The 18,145-nt window shown below is 37.8% G+C and overlaps 1 protein-coding gene across 3 annotated transcripts in view; it reads right to left on the bottom strand.

Moving 5' to 3' along the window:
• Positions 1-18,145, bottom strand: part of RELN (reelin) — a 544,299-nt gene that overhangs the window by 502,046 nt on the left and 24,108 nt on the right. The gene's annotated exons all lie outside the window — the stretch shown is intronic.

The raw sequence follows: 18,145 nt of genomic DNA, 5'->3' as shown, positions 1-18,145 counted from the left end.
CCCAAAGACTCATGGGCCTCAAGGCTTTCATTATAATACCCTCTCACCAAAATGCTCTCTCTTCCAGCCCTTCCCTGGGCCAATGGCTATTCAGCCTGCAACTCATACTATAGCTGCTCTTCCTTTAAGAAGTTTCCCTAGTCCCCTCTGACCATGTTGCAAACTCCATTAAATATTTTCACAAAACCTCACACTCCTCCAGCTTAGCACTTATTGTATTGTAATTAAACTGCCTGAGTAGTTATTTATTTAATCTCTATCCCATAACATGAAGCCATGACAGTATATTATTGCTGACTGTTGTGCCAAAGCCTTGCACATAACAGCTGCTTAATAACATCTACTGAATGAATACAAGAGCACCTAAAAATTAAAATCGAGGCAAAGTTATCACTACAGTACTTTCACTTTACTAAGACTATGCAAACTTAACCTCAACTACTACTTTTAAAGATAATTAGGCTTAAAATGTTTAAAAGATATTGCTAACCTTTAATTTTTCATTCCTCTCTAGCTTGTGAAACAACAAACAAAAAATGGTGAGAAGTTCAAACTAATATTTACCTAAAATAAAATGAATTATTTTGTAAACTTGGCCTTCAAAGAAAAATGGTAACTAAATGGTCCTGCGGTGACCGAGGTTCCAGTTAAATACTATCCAATCAACATATGGGTGTTAAACATTCATGAGCTGCTCAGAATATTATGAATTAATCAGTGTTTCCTCATTTAAATGTTTAATATTTAATGCTAGTGCTTCTACCATCTCTTGAAATTGTTATAAGAGTCGGACACGACTGAGCGACTTCACCTTACCTTACCTTACTATGTCTTACAACCAAATAACAACAGAGTTGATATACAATATCTGAGAATTCTGGTTGTGGAATCCATAGTGATCTGCACATTAAAGAAAAGCATGACTGCAGTGCATTAGGCTTTTGATGAAATTCTCAACACATTTACCTCAGACATAAAGAGATAATAATGATGACAACAAATATACTCATAATAAGCAAAAGTAAGTGCTTGTGGGATGTGATTGCCTTTCATCTATGATGAATTATTTGTAGAAGCTTACTAAAAATCTGGCATTTATGAACTCCCCTAGACAAATGTAAGTGGTATGATAAAGGCATTTTAGATAATACAAAGTATTTGTGCTTGCATGTCTGTCTAGCAAATATCTTGAACACTAGCTGTGGCAATAGAATAATATCCCCCCCGAATGAATTCATTCATTCCAATTCCTCTCAGGCACCTTAAAAGTAATGTCGGCATTTAAAAATTCAATGTAATAGCCATAACATTTTATTCTTATATACACTCTATCATTCAGAAAACTCAAGGACATTAACTGTGACTCACTATATCTTACAACATATTCAATTCCTTTAACCCTATCAGGGAAGCATCTTTGTGCATCAAAAACAAAACAATGGTGACTGTTATGGATTAAATTGTGTATCTGCCCCTACCCCTCACCAAGTTCATATATTGAAGTCCTAACTCCCAGAATCTCAGAATATGTCCTTATTTAAATAGAGACAGGATCTTTATAGATATAATCAAGTTAAAGTGAGGTCATCACTGTGGGCCTTAATCCAATATGACTGGTATCCTTATAAAAAGAGGAAATTTGGAAGCAGAGCCAGACATGCGGACAGGGAACACAGTATGGGGAAACACATGTAAAGATGGCCATGAATAAGCCAAGGAGAGAGGCCCGGGCCAGACCCTGCCCTGACAGCCCTCAGAAGGAACCAATTTTGCCCTGAGAATTTCAGACATCTCATCTCCAGAACCGTAAGACAATGTATTTCTGTTGTTTTAAGTCATCTAGTTTATGCGACCTTGTCACAGCAGACCTACAAAACAAACACACTGACATAAGCAAAATATTGTGTATCACAACAGAAATATTCCATTCATAAAATAGAAAAATTGAATTTCCCAGTGAAGCTTCAATTTGACTCTAGTGCATATTTTAACATGAGAGCTCAACATATATTATACATTATCAAATATTACTTCTTACAGTGTCATGTTACTGGGAGAGTTATAATTGCTATGGCACTTGCTCCTCTGAAATTCCATGCTAATTTCCATGCTAATTTAGATTTTTAGCACAGTATTTCCATTCTTCTCCAAAATAAATGATTTAATTTCTGTCCAAGTATCTATGTCTAGGCCTCCCCAGTAGCTCAGCAGTAAAGAATCTGCCTGCAATGCAGGAGACCCACATTCGATCCCTGTGTCTAGAAGATTCCCTAAAGGAGGGCATGGCAGCCCACTTCAGTATTCTTACCTGGAGAATCCCATGGACAGAGGAGCCTGACAAGCTACAATCCATAGAGTTGCAATGAGTCAGACATGACTGAAGCAACTGAGCACACACATCTACATCTGTCTATAGCAAAGCTAACTACAGCAAAGGATAAGGTATAAAATATGGCCATTCTCATCAGATGAATAATACCACTTTTCACTGAGTAAAGCAAATTTAGAATAGATACTCAAATGCATTAAAAGTATATCTAATATACCATGCTCTTGGATTGGAAGAATTAACATAATGAAAATGTCTATATTACCCAAAGCAATCTATAGATTAAATGCAATCCCTATCAACCTGCCAATAGTATTTTTCACAAAACTAGAACAAATAATGCCTATGGAAACACAAAACTCCCCAAATAGCCAAAGCAATCTTGAGAAAGAAGAATGGAACTGAAGGAATCAATCTTCCTGACTTCAGACTATACTACAAAGCTACGTTCATCAAGACAGTATGGTACTGGCACAAAAACGAAAATTTAGACCAATGGAACAAGATAGCCTGGAGATAAATCCATGCACCTATGGACACCTTATCTTTGACAAAGAAGGCAAAAACATACAATGGACAAAAAGACAGTCTCTTCAACAAGTGGTGCTGGGAAAACTGGTCAATTACATGTAAAAGAATGAAATCAGAACACTTCCTAACACCATATACAAAATTAAACTCAAAACAGATTGAAGATCTAAATCTAAGACCAGAAACTATAAAACTCTCAGAGGAAAACATAGGCAGAATGCTCTTTGACATAAATCACAGCAAGATCCTCTATAACCCACCTCCTAGGGTAATGGAAACAACAAAAACAAACAAATAACGCCTGATTAAACTTAAAAGCTTTTGCACCACAAAAGAAATTATAAGCAAGGAGAAAAGACAACTCTCAGAATGGCAGAAAACAAGAGTTAATGAAACAACTGACAGAATAAATCTCCAAAATACACAAGCAGTTCATGTAGCTCAATACCAGAGCTTGGTTGTTTACAAACAACCCAATCAAAAAATGGGCAGAAGACCTAAACAGACATTTCTCCAAAGAAGACATACAGATGTCTAATAAACACATGAAAAGATGTTCAATATCACTATTAGAGAAATGCAAATCAAAACAACAATGAGGTACCATCTCATATCAGTCAGAATGGCCATCATCAAAAAGTCTACAAATAATAAATGATGGAGAGGGGTGTGGAAAAAAGAGAACCCTCTTCCACTGTTGGTGGGAATGCAAACTGATACAATCACTATGGAGAACAGTATGGAGATCCCTTTAAAAATTAGGAATAAACTATCATACAACCCAGCAATCCCACTACTGGGCATATACCCTGAGGAAATCATAACTGAAAAAGACATGTACCCCAATGTTCATCACAGCACTATTTGCAACAGCTAGGACACAGAAGTAAGTTAGATGCCCATCAGCAGATGAATGAATAAGGAAGCTGTAGCACATATACACAATGCAATATTACTCAGCTATAAAAAGAAACGCATTTGAGTCAATTCTAATAAGGTGGATGAACCTACAGCCTATTATACACAGTGAAGTAAGTCAGAAAAAGAAAGACAAATATCGTATATTAACACATATATATGGAATCTAGAAAGACAGTACTGATGATTCTACATGTAGGGCAGCAAAGGAGACACAGACGTAAAGAACAGACTTTTGGATATAGTGGGAGAAGGAGAGGGTGGGATGATTTGAGAGAATAGCATTGAAACATATACATTAGGACATGTGAAATAGATAGCTAGTGGGAGTTTGATGTATAACGCAGGAACCCAAAGGCGGTGCTCTGTGACAGCCTGGAGAGGGAGGTGGGAGAGGGGTTCAGGAGGGAGGGGACATGTGATGCCCATGGCTGATTCACGTTGATGTATAGCAGAGGCTGTCACAATATTGCAAAGAAATTATCTACTGATTAAAATATATAATCATTTAAATATATCTAAGTACACTAATGCCTAGAACTGTTTATGCCCATGACCATTATAATCATTAATGCATTAAGAGTATCATCAATAAAACATTTGACACATTTTAAAACATTTAATATCTGCATTATTTTGTTTGGATTCCTTATACTAAAACTATCTTTTTGTGATTGGAGTCACATTCTAGGTATTCTAAGAAGTCTTCTATGTAAAGAAATATTTGATGAATATACATACCCACATATGCATATGTTTCCTTCTTTATACAATGTGTGTGTGTGTTAACTTCATTCTATATCAATTGTTTTTAACAATTTGGGCATTTCATATCAAGTTTGCATAAGTTGGAATATATACTTTTAGTTAGCTTAATAACTTTTAATCCTCAAATTGCCTGTGTGTCAAAAATCCAAAATGGCAGCATTTATTTTTTATTTTTTAATTGAAGGATAACTGCTTTATAAAATTTTGTTGTTTTCTGTCAAACATCAACAAGAATCAGTCATAGGCACACCCATGTCCTCTCCCTCCCTAACCTCCTTCCCATCCCCCTCCCCATCCCACCCTTCTAGATTTGTTGCAGAGCCCCTGTTTGTGTTCCCTGAATAATATAAATTCCCACTGGCTATCTATTTCACAAATGGTATTGTAGGCTTCCATGTTACTCTCTCCATACATCTCACTTCTCCCTCCTTCCCTCCCCCCATGTCCATAAATCTGTTCTGTTTCTCCATTGCTGCCCTGCAAATAAATTCATCAGTACATTCCTAGATTCCATATATATGCGTTAGTATATGATATTTATATTTCTTTTTCTGACTTACTTCACACTGTATAATAGGCTCTAGATTTGTCCACCTCATTAGAAGTGACTCAAATGTGTTCCTTTTTATGACTAAGCAATATTCCATTGAATATATGTACCACAGCTGCTTCATCCATTCATCTGTTGATGGACATCTAAGTTACTTCCATGTTCTAGCTATTGTAAATAGTGCTACAGTGAACGTTGGGGTACATGTGTCTTTTTCATTTTTGGTTTCCTGAGGGTATATGCCTAGTAGCGGGATTGCTGAGTCATATGGTGGCTTTATTTCTATTTTTTTAAGGAATCTCCATACCATCTTCCATAGTGGCTGTATCAATTTATAATCCCATCAGCAATGCAAGAGGGTTCCCTTTTCTCCACACCCTCTCCAGCATTTATTGTTTGTAGACTTTTTGATGATGGCCACTGACTGGTGTGAGGTGGTATCTCATTATAGTTTTGATTTTCATTTCTCTAATAATGAGCAATGTTGAGCAACTTTTCATGTGTTTGTCAGCCATCTGTATTTATTCTTTGGAGAAATGTCTGTTGAGGTCTTTTTCCCACTTTTTGATTGGGTTGTTTTTCTGGTATTGAGTTACATGAGCTGCTTGTGTATTTTGGAGATTAACTGTCAGTTGTTTCCTTTGTTATTATTTTCTCCCATTCCAAGAGTTGTCTTTTCACCTCTCCATAGTTTCCTTCGCTGTGCAAAAGCTTTTAAGCTTAATTAGGTCCCACTTGTTTATGTTTGTTTTTATTTCCATTACTCTAGGAGGTAGGTCATAGATGACCTTGCTTTGATTTATATCATCGAGTGTTCTATGTTTTCCTCTAAGGGTTTTATAGTTTCTGGTCTTACATTTAGGTCTTTCATCCATTTTGAGTTTATCCATATGTATGGCATTAGGAAGTGTTCTAATTTCATTCTTTTACATGTAGCTGTCCAGTTTTCCCAGCAACACTTACTGAAGAGGCTATCTTTGCCCCATTGTATATTCTTGCCTCCTTTGTCAAAAATAAGGTACCCATAGGTGCATGGGTTATCTCTGGGCTCTCTATCTTGTTCCATTGGTCTATATTTCTGTTTTTGTGGCAGCATTATTTACAATAAGAAATCTCCACTGAGTGAAAAGTAATTTCTCCAAGATCATATCATTTCAAAGATCAAGTCTGGGACTAGCCTGTTTATATGTGAGGAAGAAGGGCAGATTTTCTAGATTACAACCCTTCCTTTCATTATTAGTGGACAAATTAACTAGTGTGTTTTTTAAGAATATAAATTTGATACCATATATTAACACACACACATATATATAAAATCTAGAAAAATGGTACTGATGGATCTATCTGTAGGGCAGCAATAGAGATGGAGACACAGACAACAGGCTTGTGGACACAGCGGGGGAAGGAGAGGGTGGGGCAGTTGAGACAGTACCGCTGAAACACATATATTACCATATGTAAAGCAGCTAGCGGAAATTTGCTGTGCAGTTGAGGCTACCCACTCCAGTATTCTCGCCTGGAAAATTACACGGACTGTATAGTCCATGGGGTCGCAAAGAGTCGGACACGACTGAGTGACTTTCACTTTCACTTTCAAGGAGCTCAACTCAGTATTCTGTGACAATCTAGAGGGGTGGGAAGGAGGTTCAAGAGGGAGGGTATATAAAGGATATATGCATACCTATGGCTGATTCATGGTGATGTGTGGCAGAAACCAACAGAAGACTGTACAGTAATTAACCTCCAATTTAAAATAAAGAAAAATTTTTTAAAAGAATATAAATTTTAAAAGAATATTTTATTTACTATTCTGCACCTCTCACATACTCTGTGTCTAAAATTTAGTTACAGATTCAGACATTCTGTGTGCTACATATATACTTCTGTATCAAAATGCTAAGCAAAGAAACTTATATCAAGCTTTCAGCTCATGTTTTAAAGGAAATAATGTTCTCAAGACATAGTCAGATTTACAACAATTAACATTATAGTTTAAAGAATCTGCCTGCAACGCAGGAGACCCAGGTTTGATCCTGGGTTGGAAGATCCTCTGGAGAAGGGAGTGGCAACCCACTCCAGTATTCTTGCCTGGAGAACTCCCTGGACAGAGAAGCCTGCCAGGCTACAGTCCACAGGGTTATAAAGAGTCAGACACGATAGAGTTACTAACGCTTACTGCTGCTGCTCAGTCTCTTCAGTCGTGTCCGACTCTGTGCAACCCCATAGACGGCAGCCCACCAGGCTCCTCTGTCCATGGGATTTTCCAGGCAAGAGTACTGGAGTGGGGTGCCATTGCCTTCTCCAACACTTATTAAGATTCTATAATACATACTACACTCTAAAATAAAATTTCAAGAAATGATTGGAAAAGTAAAACTAATAATAAATTCATGATAAATTATTCAAGATAATCTAAAATATGAAAAAAATTAGCAATGTAAATTTAGGGTTTTTTTCTTTTCTCTTTTTTATAATTTTTTTTTTTTACTTTACAATATTGTATTGATTTTGCTACACATCAACATGAATCCGCCATGGGTGTACACGTGTTCCCAATCCCGAACCCTCCTTCACCTCCCCACCAACACCATCCCTCCGGGTCATCCCAGTGCACCAGCCCCAAGCATCCTGCACCGTGCATTGAACCTAGACTGGTGATTCATTTCTTACATGATATACATGTTTCAACGCCATTCTCCCAAATCATCCCACCCTCTCCCTCTCCCACAGGGTCCAAAAATCTGTTCTATACATCTGTGTCTCTTGCTGTCTCACATACAGGGTTATCGTTACCATCTTTCTAAATTCCATATATATACGTTAGTATACTGTATTGGTGTTTTTCTTTCTGGCTTACTCGGCTCCAGTTTCATCCACCTCATTAGAACTGATTCAAATGTATTCTTTTTCATGGCTGAGTAATACTCCATTGTGTATATGTACCACTGCTTTCTTATCCATTCATCTGCTGATGGACATCTAGGTTGCTTCCATGTCCTGGCTATTATAAACAGTGCTGCAGTGAACACTGGGGTACACGTGTCTCTTTCAATTCTGGTTTCCTTGGTGTGTATACCCAGCAGTGGGACTGCTGGGTCATAAGGCAGTTCTATGTCCAGTTTTTTAAGGAATCTCCACACTGTTCTCCATAGTGGCTGTACTAGTTTGCATCCCCACCAACGGTGTAAGAGAGTTCCCTTTTCTCCACACCCTCTCCAGCATTTGTTGCTTGTGGACTTTTGGATCGCAGCCATTCTGACTGGTGTGAAATGGTACCTCATTGTGGTTTTGATTTGCATTTCTCTGATAATGAGTGATGTTGAGAATCTTTTCATGTGTTTGTTAGCCATCTGTATGTCTTCTTTGGAGAAATGTCTATTTAGTTCTTTGGCCCATTTTTTGATTGGGTCGTTTATTTTTCTGGAATTGAGCTGCAGGAGTTGCTTGTATATTTTTGACTTTAGTTGTTTGTCAGTTGCTTCATTTGCTATTATTTTCTCCCATTCCGAAGGCTGTCTTTTCACCTTGCTTATAGTTTCCTTTGTGCAGAAGCTTTTAATTTTAATTAGGTCCCATTTGTTTATTTTTGCTTTTATTTCCAGTATTCTGGGAGGTGGTTCATAGAGGATCCTGCTGTAATTTATGTCGGAGAGTGTTTTGCCTATGTTCTCCTCTAGGAGTTTTATAGTTTCTGGTCTTATGTTTAGATCTTTAATACATTTTGAGTTTATTTTTGTGTATAGTGTTAGAAAGTGATCTAATTTCATTCTTTTACAAGTGGTTGACCAGTTTTCCCAGCACCACTTGTTAAAGAGACTGTCTTTAATCCATTGTATATTCTTGCCTCCTTTGTCGAAGATAAGGTGTCCAGGTGTGTGGATTTATCTCTGGGCTTTCTGTTTTGTTCCATTGATCTATATTTCTGTCTTTGTGCCAGCACGATACTGTCTTGATGACTGTGAATTTAGTTATTTTAAAAGGGCATGCAGAATACTAAATCTAAAACATGTTATTTTTTTAAGTGGCTCTTGAGTATTAGTATCATATCTATGCAAACATATAAGCTTTTAAAATAAATACCAAGCATTTCAGCCAAATATTATTAAATGATTTTAACTGTTGCTCTGTCTACTCATTAAAATACTGCTTAGTGCCCTCTACTACCAACAAAATCAGTTAATTTTTTTTTAACTTAAAAACTCTTGATAAATGCTTTTGGCTCTTAAAAGACATTTAACACGAAAACATCTCCTTTCCAACACTGTACACTGCCACTATGATCTATTCCTGTTTCTGTAGTAAACAGACTGCTAAACATTATGAAACTACAACTGGTGTAAATAATACTGAAATGCTGATGTTCTACAAAGAATCCCCAACATTCTGTTACCGTACCTGCCGCTGATTTTATTTTTTTTAACCAGGAGGCTCCCGAGTCCTCTCCCAAGTCTACCAGCAATCAAATCTGTTAAAAATCTGACACCACCTGCACATTTGTCAGCTTACCAACTATTAAGTCAAATACCTTTAACTGTACACAAATAACATTTATTTCAACATATTGTCTTTCAGTTCAGTTCAGTTGCTCAGTTGTGTCCAACTCTTTGCGACCCCATGAATCACAGTACGCCAGGCCTCCCTGTCCATCACCAACTCCCAGAGTTCACTCAGACTCATGTCCATCGAGTCAGTGATGCCATCCAGCCATCTCATCCTCTGTCATCCCCTTCTCCTCCTGCCCCCAATCCCTCCCAGCATCAGAGTCTTTTCCAATGAGTCAACTCTTCGCATGAGGTGGCCAGAGTATTGGAGTTTCAGCTTTAGCATCATTCCTTCCAAAGAAATCCCAGGGCTGATCTCCTTCAGAATGGACTGGTTGGATCTCCTTGTAGTCCAAGGGACTCTCAAGAGTCTTCTCCAACACCACAGTTCAAAAGCATCTTTATCTAAAATTTTGTTGCTTTGGTACTTAAGCAACCATCATGAGTTAACACATTGTTCTCAGCCCTCTTTCCATTTCCAACTAAAATATTTTTTCTGATATATTTCTATAAGCCTTTCTTTAAACACATTCTCTCTGTGTACCTCTCTTTCTCTCTTCTGCTGTAAACTCAGCACTATAAGAAAGTCTCTGGGGTCACTGGAAATGACCCCAAATGCATAAATAGAAACATGAAGAACAAGTATCATTTTATATAAAGTGTTAGGGCGATGTATACTAAAGAAGTATACACAGTAGCTTTTTGCATTAAAAAATTCAGGAAAATTTTTAAAGTCATTATATTGTTGAAACAATAAAGATGATGAATGATACCATAGTATCTCTGACACTTTCACAGAAGGATGAAAGAAAGAGTCTGATAAAACACCTTCTTGACTTAAAAAAAAAAAACCCATCCTCAGTAAATGGAGAAATAGTATTTGACATGGAAATTGGCTCTGCCCTTAAAGTGTTTTGCCCTATGAACCCTTCATTAGATGAAGGCACACTCCTCTATGATGTCACAGCCATCACTACATCCACCTCCCAATGGGACTTTTGGTGGAGACCAATCACCAAAGCCTGGCTGATTCCTTTCTCTTTCTCATGCTGTGTGACAAGCCAAGTTCCAAGATTCCTGTTGACTTAAAAGGGAGATGTGCTCCAAGATGAGCACCACAGGGGAAAAAGTCAGTGCTAAAAAAAGTTCCCAAAGGAAGACAAACTCTTCAAAGTATCCTAAACTTATATTTCTTGCAAACAGTTAATCGAAAAAGTTAAAATGTTGCTTTACCTAAGGTTCACAATAATGGTTTGAAGGGTTATCATTTTTTATTTTTGAATCCACAGGCATAGTTTATTGCATTTTTCCATAAAGCATCAACAGGGCTCAGGGTATCTTAGACGAGATTCAGTCTCTAACAATGTACGGTTTTCTCCACCGCTTCACTGAAAGAAGTTGAATGTGCTCTTGACAAATCCATGTTTTAGCAATGCAGATATTTTTGAGGCACTGCTTGGGGAAAACATACACACACACACAGAAAGAATTTTATATGAAGAATATTAAATATATCAATCTAAATATCTAATGGGAATGTAATCTCAACTAGAAGCTGTAGTGAATTTGTTTTGTGAATTTAAAATTAGTGAATTAAAAAATAAATTATCAAAAGCCACCAGCCTTTATTTATTTCATACTGTTCTCTCTTCACACACACTTGTTCATAAACACAGACACATACACACTCACATCATTCTTTTCCAATATGTTTGGTTGTCACTGTAGTATACTTGACTACTTTTTTAACAGCTAGAAGAGGTAAGTAGTTTAGTCGCTAAGTTGTGTAAAACTCTATGCAACTCCGTGGACTGTAGCCTGCCAGACTCCTCTGTCCATGGGATTCTCTGGGCAAGAATACTGGAGTGGGTTGCCATTTCCTTCTCCAGGGGATCTTCCCAACCCAGGAATCAAACCTGTATCTCCTGTCAATATATGTGCGTGTGTCTGTGTTTGTGAACAAGTATGTGTGAAGGTGCGTACACCAGTGTGTGTGTGTGATTTATTTACCCCTATTTTCCTTTATTGGGAAAAAGAGATGTTCTTCATATATCCTTTCTGACAGTCTACCAACAATCATTTTCCAACTGAAGCTCTCTGAACTAAAGTGTGAACTGATACAGAACAAAATACATATGCAATATTAGAATTCCTACATACTCTTTTTTTGTTTTTTATTATTTAGTTATCTGGCTGTGCCAGTCTTAGTTGCTGCACATGGGGTCTCTGATCTTCATAGTGGCATGCAGGATCTTTTAGCTGGAGACATGCAAATTATGAGTTGCAGCATATGGGATCTAGCTCCCTGACCATGGGTTGAACCCAGGCTGTGTGCATTGGGAGAGTGGCGTCTTAGCCACTGAACCACCAAGGAAGTCCTAAGAATTCTTAACATACACTTGAGACCAAGTTCAGGCATGGAATATATAAAATGTCATAAAATCAATATTGCATAAAAATATTTTACAATTAGACTATCAAAGCAGTTAAATCTGGATAGGCAAGAACCAATTTTTGTTTTCTGGAAAACGGAAATGACAAGAAGTTATCAATCTGGATGTAGGCTAAATCCTATTTCAGAAGCATATGAACAAAGTGTTTTCATGTATATGTTAAACTGATTTTTTTAAGGACACTAATTTCAGGAGCCTCAGAAAATACAATCAGCAAGACTGAGGGGAAAAAAAAAAAAAAGCTTTTTTAGCTGAAGAAAAAGCTAAAGGCTATCTTTTATAAAAGAATTTCTAGCTAATGGCAGATCATTTGGCTCATCAAATACAGGAAAGGATGCCAGCGCAGCAGCGGTAGTCTGGTGTTTAGACTTTCAAAGGTATCAGTGCTTACTATTTTTTGAATAGCATATTTTTCATTCAATCTTAATTTGGTTTTAGTCCTATCTGTATAACTACGGGACCTTGAGTAATCCAACCAGTAATCCAACCAATTTTTCTGGATCTTAAATCATTTAATAAACATAAAACAGAACTAGATTCAATGACACACAAAATGTTCTCCAGCTCAAAATCTTGTATGACTCTATGGCATTCTTATGAGATATATTAATAAATTACCATGAACAATTATTGAATTCCTTTCTCTAGAAATTAAAAAGGAGTAAAAATAATCAAATGTCTTCCTGCTAACTTAAGGCTATTTTTCTCCCCCAGCAGAAGAATAGATAAATCTTGGTAATTCCTTGTGATTCTATACCATCCAAAGTAATCCTACTCAGTGATATTCAGTGTGTACTTTCAACCTGAGGACTCAAAACTTCCTCCAGGTCTAGAAAACTCTCTGCCATCACCCCATTGAATATTGCATCTGCCTCATTTGCTGCACTCTAAACTTCTGGAACTCCTATTAGATGTAGGATAGTGCTGTTGCTACATTCTTGGCTCAAGTTCCTGTGACTGGTGCAGATTCAGGCCACTGTCTATACGCAAGGCAGGCTTCAGTTTCTGTTTCCACTCAACCAACCTCTTTTCTCACTCAACAACCAGGATAAGATATTCACTTCCAGGTCAGAGACTGGGCAGAGACTTTCTGGTACCCACATGGAACAGGAAAACCCATCGCAGCTTTGGACTTTATACTGAAAGCTTAGGTCTATCTTTCTTTTGTGTTTATAGACTTTGGAGTTAAAAAATCTCAGTACCTAAGGGATATATTAGGTCTAGATAACCCTGAAAGCCTCTGTAGCTTCTATTCTTTCTGCTATGTCTCTGAGTCCTTTCTTGTTTCTGTCACCTGAAGATATTCCCCAGTTTGCTTTAGAGCCCAACTATGTACTTTAAAGTTGTTTCTGTGCAGGATATTTTATCCTGCATTTATTATGTTTGGAATGACATCAGATTTTGCCAGCTTACTTTACCCTCTGAAAGTGAAAGTGAAGTCGCTCAGTCATGTCCAACTCTTTGCAACCCTGGACTGTAGCCTATCAGGTTCCTCCGTCCATGGGATTTTCCAGGCAAGAGTACTGGAGTGGATTGCCATTTCCTTCTCCAGGGGATCTTCCCGACCCAGGAATCGAACCCGGGTCTCCCACATTGCAGGCAGACTCTTTACCCTCTGAATCACCAGGGAAGCCCTAAATTTACCCTCTACCTACTGCTATATCTGCATTCTGCACAGACAATAAGGTGCTGCATCCCTGGTGGTCCTCAGGCACATTAAGACATTCAATTGCAACATCAGTTTTACTTACTACGCTGCTGTTAGTCATCAGTAACCCATGTATCTAGAAGAGTCACTACCTGAAATGAATAGCTTTCTTTCCTGAAAGACAGGAGGCCATGGTAAAACTGATTTTAATGTTAAAAGAGTTCAGTTAGGGAAACAAGTTCACCATATGGATGAGACAATCTCTTGCAAAGGAAACAAAAGGTCAGGATAAAGCCAAATGCAATTTAAGAAATATGACAAAAATTTGAGTTTTAGTCACAAAGATATGAGTATATCCATACAGAATGATTTCTGGGTATAATAATAACTATTCTTATAAGAAAATCTCTCCTTTGGGCTAGTTTTCAAAACCTTTTAATTAGGAATCATACTGATACACTATAATCTTTGGATAGAAGCTTGATTAAAAAGGAGAAAACAGAAAAGCGTGTTAGACTAAAACATCGTGTTTCCACCTTCTCCCCAAAGGAGTCATTAGCAAGGATTTAAGAAGGCTTAGCAGTACTAAAATTTCAATGTAGACTTGAAAAGAAGCAAGATGCTAAGGATGAAGCTGTAGAAGGCAAGAACTGTCGTCCTGAACGAAAAGAAAGAAGAATGGGATCACTGGAGTGTTAAAAGAGAACTATCCTGGCAACTTTACAGCATTTGCTTAGAAATGACAAAGAACATGAAATGAAAAACATTAGGGAGGGGATAAATGGATGTTCTTGGTGTCTTGGGATTCTCTAAGCCAGAGAGAAAATTAACACTTCATATTTGGAGCTAGAAGCATAAACACAGGTATCAGGAGACTATGAAATTTGCCATAAAGCAAGAAAGAAAACTGGCAGTGTGCAGGAAAGGACAAATGACTCATGTTGCTGAGGTACAATTGGAGGGGCATTGGGCTGTTTGCCTTGGCTTTGTCAAGCCATTCTCACTGGAAATATCTCTGGAATTCAGTTCCCTTGAGTTAAGAAAAAAGAGTAAGTATACACTGAATCTGTCTCAAGTGAAAAAAATATTTTTTCAAACTTTTCTCAGTACTCCAGAAGAAAATTAATACATAAAGGAACACAAATTATTCTTTTTTAAATATAGTTTGCTGAATAAAAGTGAATGGCATTACAAAAATTATCCCAGGGACTGAAGCTGAAGGAATGAGCCCCTGGTTTTTTAACTATAATAAAAAGTTATCTAAGTCTAAGAAGGCTGATTCAACCATAATAGCAGCCCTTTGCATGTGTATAACACATCATAAAACACTGTCACATGTCTAATTTAACTTTCCTAGGAATCTCGCAATATAGGGAAAGTGGTGATTACCTTGACTCTTTTGCTTTTTTGTATAGCAAGATCCAAGGAAGTTGAATCAATTGTCGCGGTTGCATGTTAGCGCACACAAATGCACAGATATGCACACACAACACATACAGCAAGGTCAGTGTGATGCCCACTCATCCCACTTTTATCCCAGGACCTATGCACTCCCCTACAGAGTCTCCTCCTCTCCTGAATGCATCTGTGTATTAGTTTTATATGTCTTTGGATATTTTCAGATGGGGCTTTTTAGATTTCAGTCATTTGTGGATGTTTGCATGATAGGGAGAAAATACACTAAATCTGCAGAAAATCCTCCTTAAGGCAAAATATGTACCTTAATGTGGATTTGGAAAAGCATTAGTAATATTCTAAAGGATAATAACATATAGCCCAGCCCAGCTGTCCCTTTGGCAACGCTAGATACACACATTGGTCAAGCACCAGAACAGAATTGGACCCTTTCAGACTCGCTTAGGAAGACCCCACAGCTCCTAAATGCTGCTCTCCTGACCTACACACACTAAGAATACAATGTGTTTTGTGAGGCCCCAGAGGGCCATTTGATGCCTAACTCCTACATTTACTGGCTCTACTGATGTGGCCCAGGAGAGCAATTTAAGCCATTTGTGCCCCAGGTGCTCATTCACACAATGGATAGAATAGTACCTACTGCACCGTGTTCACAAAAGGATTAACTAAATCAAGATAATGCGCATGATGCACCCAGCAGTGTCCATGGTTTAAGCAGTCAATGAGCATTGCCCTCCCCTAAGAATACGTCACTTTTCACTGGCAATTTATCGAGGACATCAGTCCTTCTGTCATAAACAGGACACAGCGCCAGTCACTGTTTCTGAAACTTTCAAAACCTTGTGAAGATGTGGTACATGGCTTCCACTATTTTGACGAGATACTAAGATCCATGGGCTGATTGACTGATTTTCTGGAAGTTTAAAGAAAATTTACATGTCACAGGATACCGAGAGGGAATTCCCATGGATATGTTCAAAGCACACTAATAACTAATAAATGATTTCATTTACGTGCAGATGGCACCCATATTTACATTTCCAGCATCTCTTCCCTGAATTCCACTTCTGCATCCTACTGCCTACTAGAATCCTTACATGTGTGTCCACAGATCCCTCAAACTTAACATATCCTAAGCTGAGTTCCTGATACAATGCCCAAACCTCCTTTTTCTGAAATATTCCCTGTCTCATAAATGACAACTCCATTCCCCCCAAGTCACTCAAGGCAGAACTCCTAAAGCCATCCTGATATGCCCATCCTCTCCCCCAATCTCTATCTGCCTCTCTCTCCTTCTCTTGTCTATCTATATCTCCCACAAGCTATTCTCAGTAAATTAAACGCTGGTACTACTCTGGTCCCACTCATCATTTGCCAGCTCTACTATTGTAGCGTCCCAACTGGTCCCTGCTTCCATTCCTACCCCTCAGCTGTTCATTCTCAATTCAGCAGCCCAGAATGATCCTTTCGAAAGGAAGAAATTAGATGGTGTTGCTCATTCATTCAAAACCCTCCAAAAGATTTCCTTACATTGAAGTCCTTACAAAAGCCCATGAAACTGTACAGTATCTGCCCTGTCCTTCCCTCATTTTCCTAACCTCCCTCTACTATCTGGGGCCCAGACACACTATCTACCCTTTCTGTGACTCTAATACAGAGGCAGGCTCCTATATGTTTACTGTTGCTTCTGCCTGGAAAGCTCTTCCTCTTTATAGATGCAGAGGTCGCACCCTCATCTCCTTCAAGCTTTTACTCAAAAGTCAGCTTCTCAGGGAAAGCCTTCCTCCTCACACCCCACCTTCAGATGTTCCTTAACCCCCTTCTCTGCCTTTTCTTTTCCTTAGTTTTATTCTTCTCATCTAATGTATTTTTATTTACCTATTTTCACTTTTTCTGACTCCCTCATCTTCGCTATAATCTCCATAAGGCTGCAAAGTTTCTGGTGTATTAGATGAGTAAATGATTAAATCAATTAATAAAACAGTAGAATCTTCTCTAAATAAAACTAGTTCCGAAAGCAGAACCAGAGTGACCAAGTGCTAACAAAAAACTAAAGCATATATTAAATGTCCCTACCTATCTTCACTTAAATTTGTGCATGAGAATGTCTCAATATATGCATATGTGCGTGTATACTGTAAAGATTCTTATGAATAAGTGAAGTTAATACTCTGATCTGGCCCAAAATCCTTGTGTGTGTGTATATAAAGTATTGTAAGTTGTTTTCCAAAGATTAGAAACAGTAGCGCCAATGTAACTCATAAACGGTACTGCTAGAACGGTACTGCCTTCCTCAAATATAAGTTGATTTTACTCTTTAGAAATCACTAACAAGCTGGGTAAGCTTTTATAGATGGCTGGTATTTTAAAGGAAAGTGAACACAAGAGGGATATGTAAATTGTTAGGGCAGATGAATTTCTTTAACCATGAATATGGACTACATGTTTGGTCAGCAAAGTGCTAATGAACAGGGGAATTTAAAATGTTGTTTGTACAGGAAATACAAGATAGAATACATGTCTGTTTATAGACTGCTGTGTTCTCAGCTAATTGAGAACTGTGTTCTAAGATAAACACATGATAATTTTTGAGATAATACAGAAGAAAGATATTCTATAACTGTTCCAGGTCCTCAAAAAGAACCAACCCATTTTCCCCCCAAAACCGTATCTATTCAATATATTTTAAGTGTTGCTGCTGCTGCTGCAAAGTTGCTTCAGTCATGTCCGACTCTGCGTGATCCCATAGGCAGCAGCCCACCAGGCTTTCCCATCCCTGGGATTAGGAACTCAAAATTTATCTTTAAAATATATAATTGACAATAGCTATCTAAGAAATATTTTGATCTAAATATTTTTGTGTTACCTATTGAGCAACTAAACTGCAGCTCAGAAATCACAAACTGATAAATTTATGTCTCCACCCACACTTTTTTCTATCATTTATATTCTTCTAGCAGGTAATAAACAGAAAATGGTCAAGATGAGATC

Source organism: Capra hircus, chromosome 4, assembly GCF_001704415.2.
Source record: "Capra hircus breed San Clemente chromosome 4, ASM170441v1, whole genome shotgun sequence".
NCBI classification, from domain to species: Eukaryota; Metazoa; Chordata; class Mammalia; order Artiodactyla; family Bovidae; genus Capra; species Capra hircus.
This window is presented reverse-complemented; position numbering and strand designations above follow the sequence as displayed.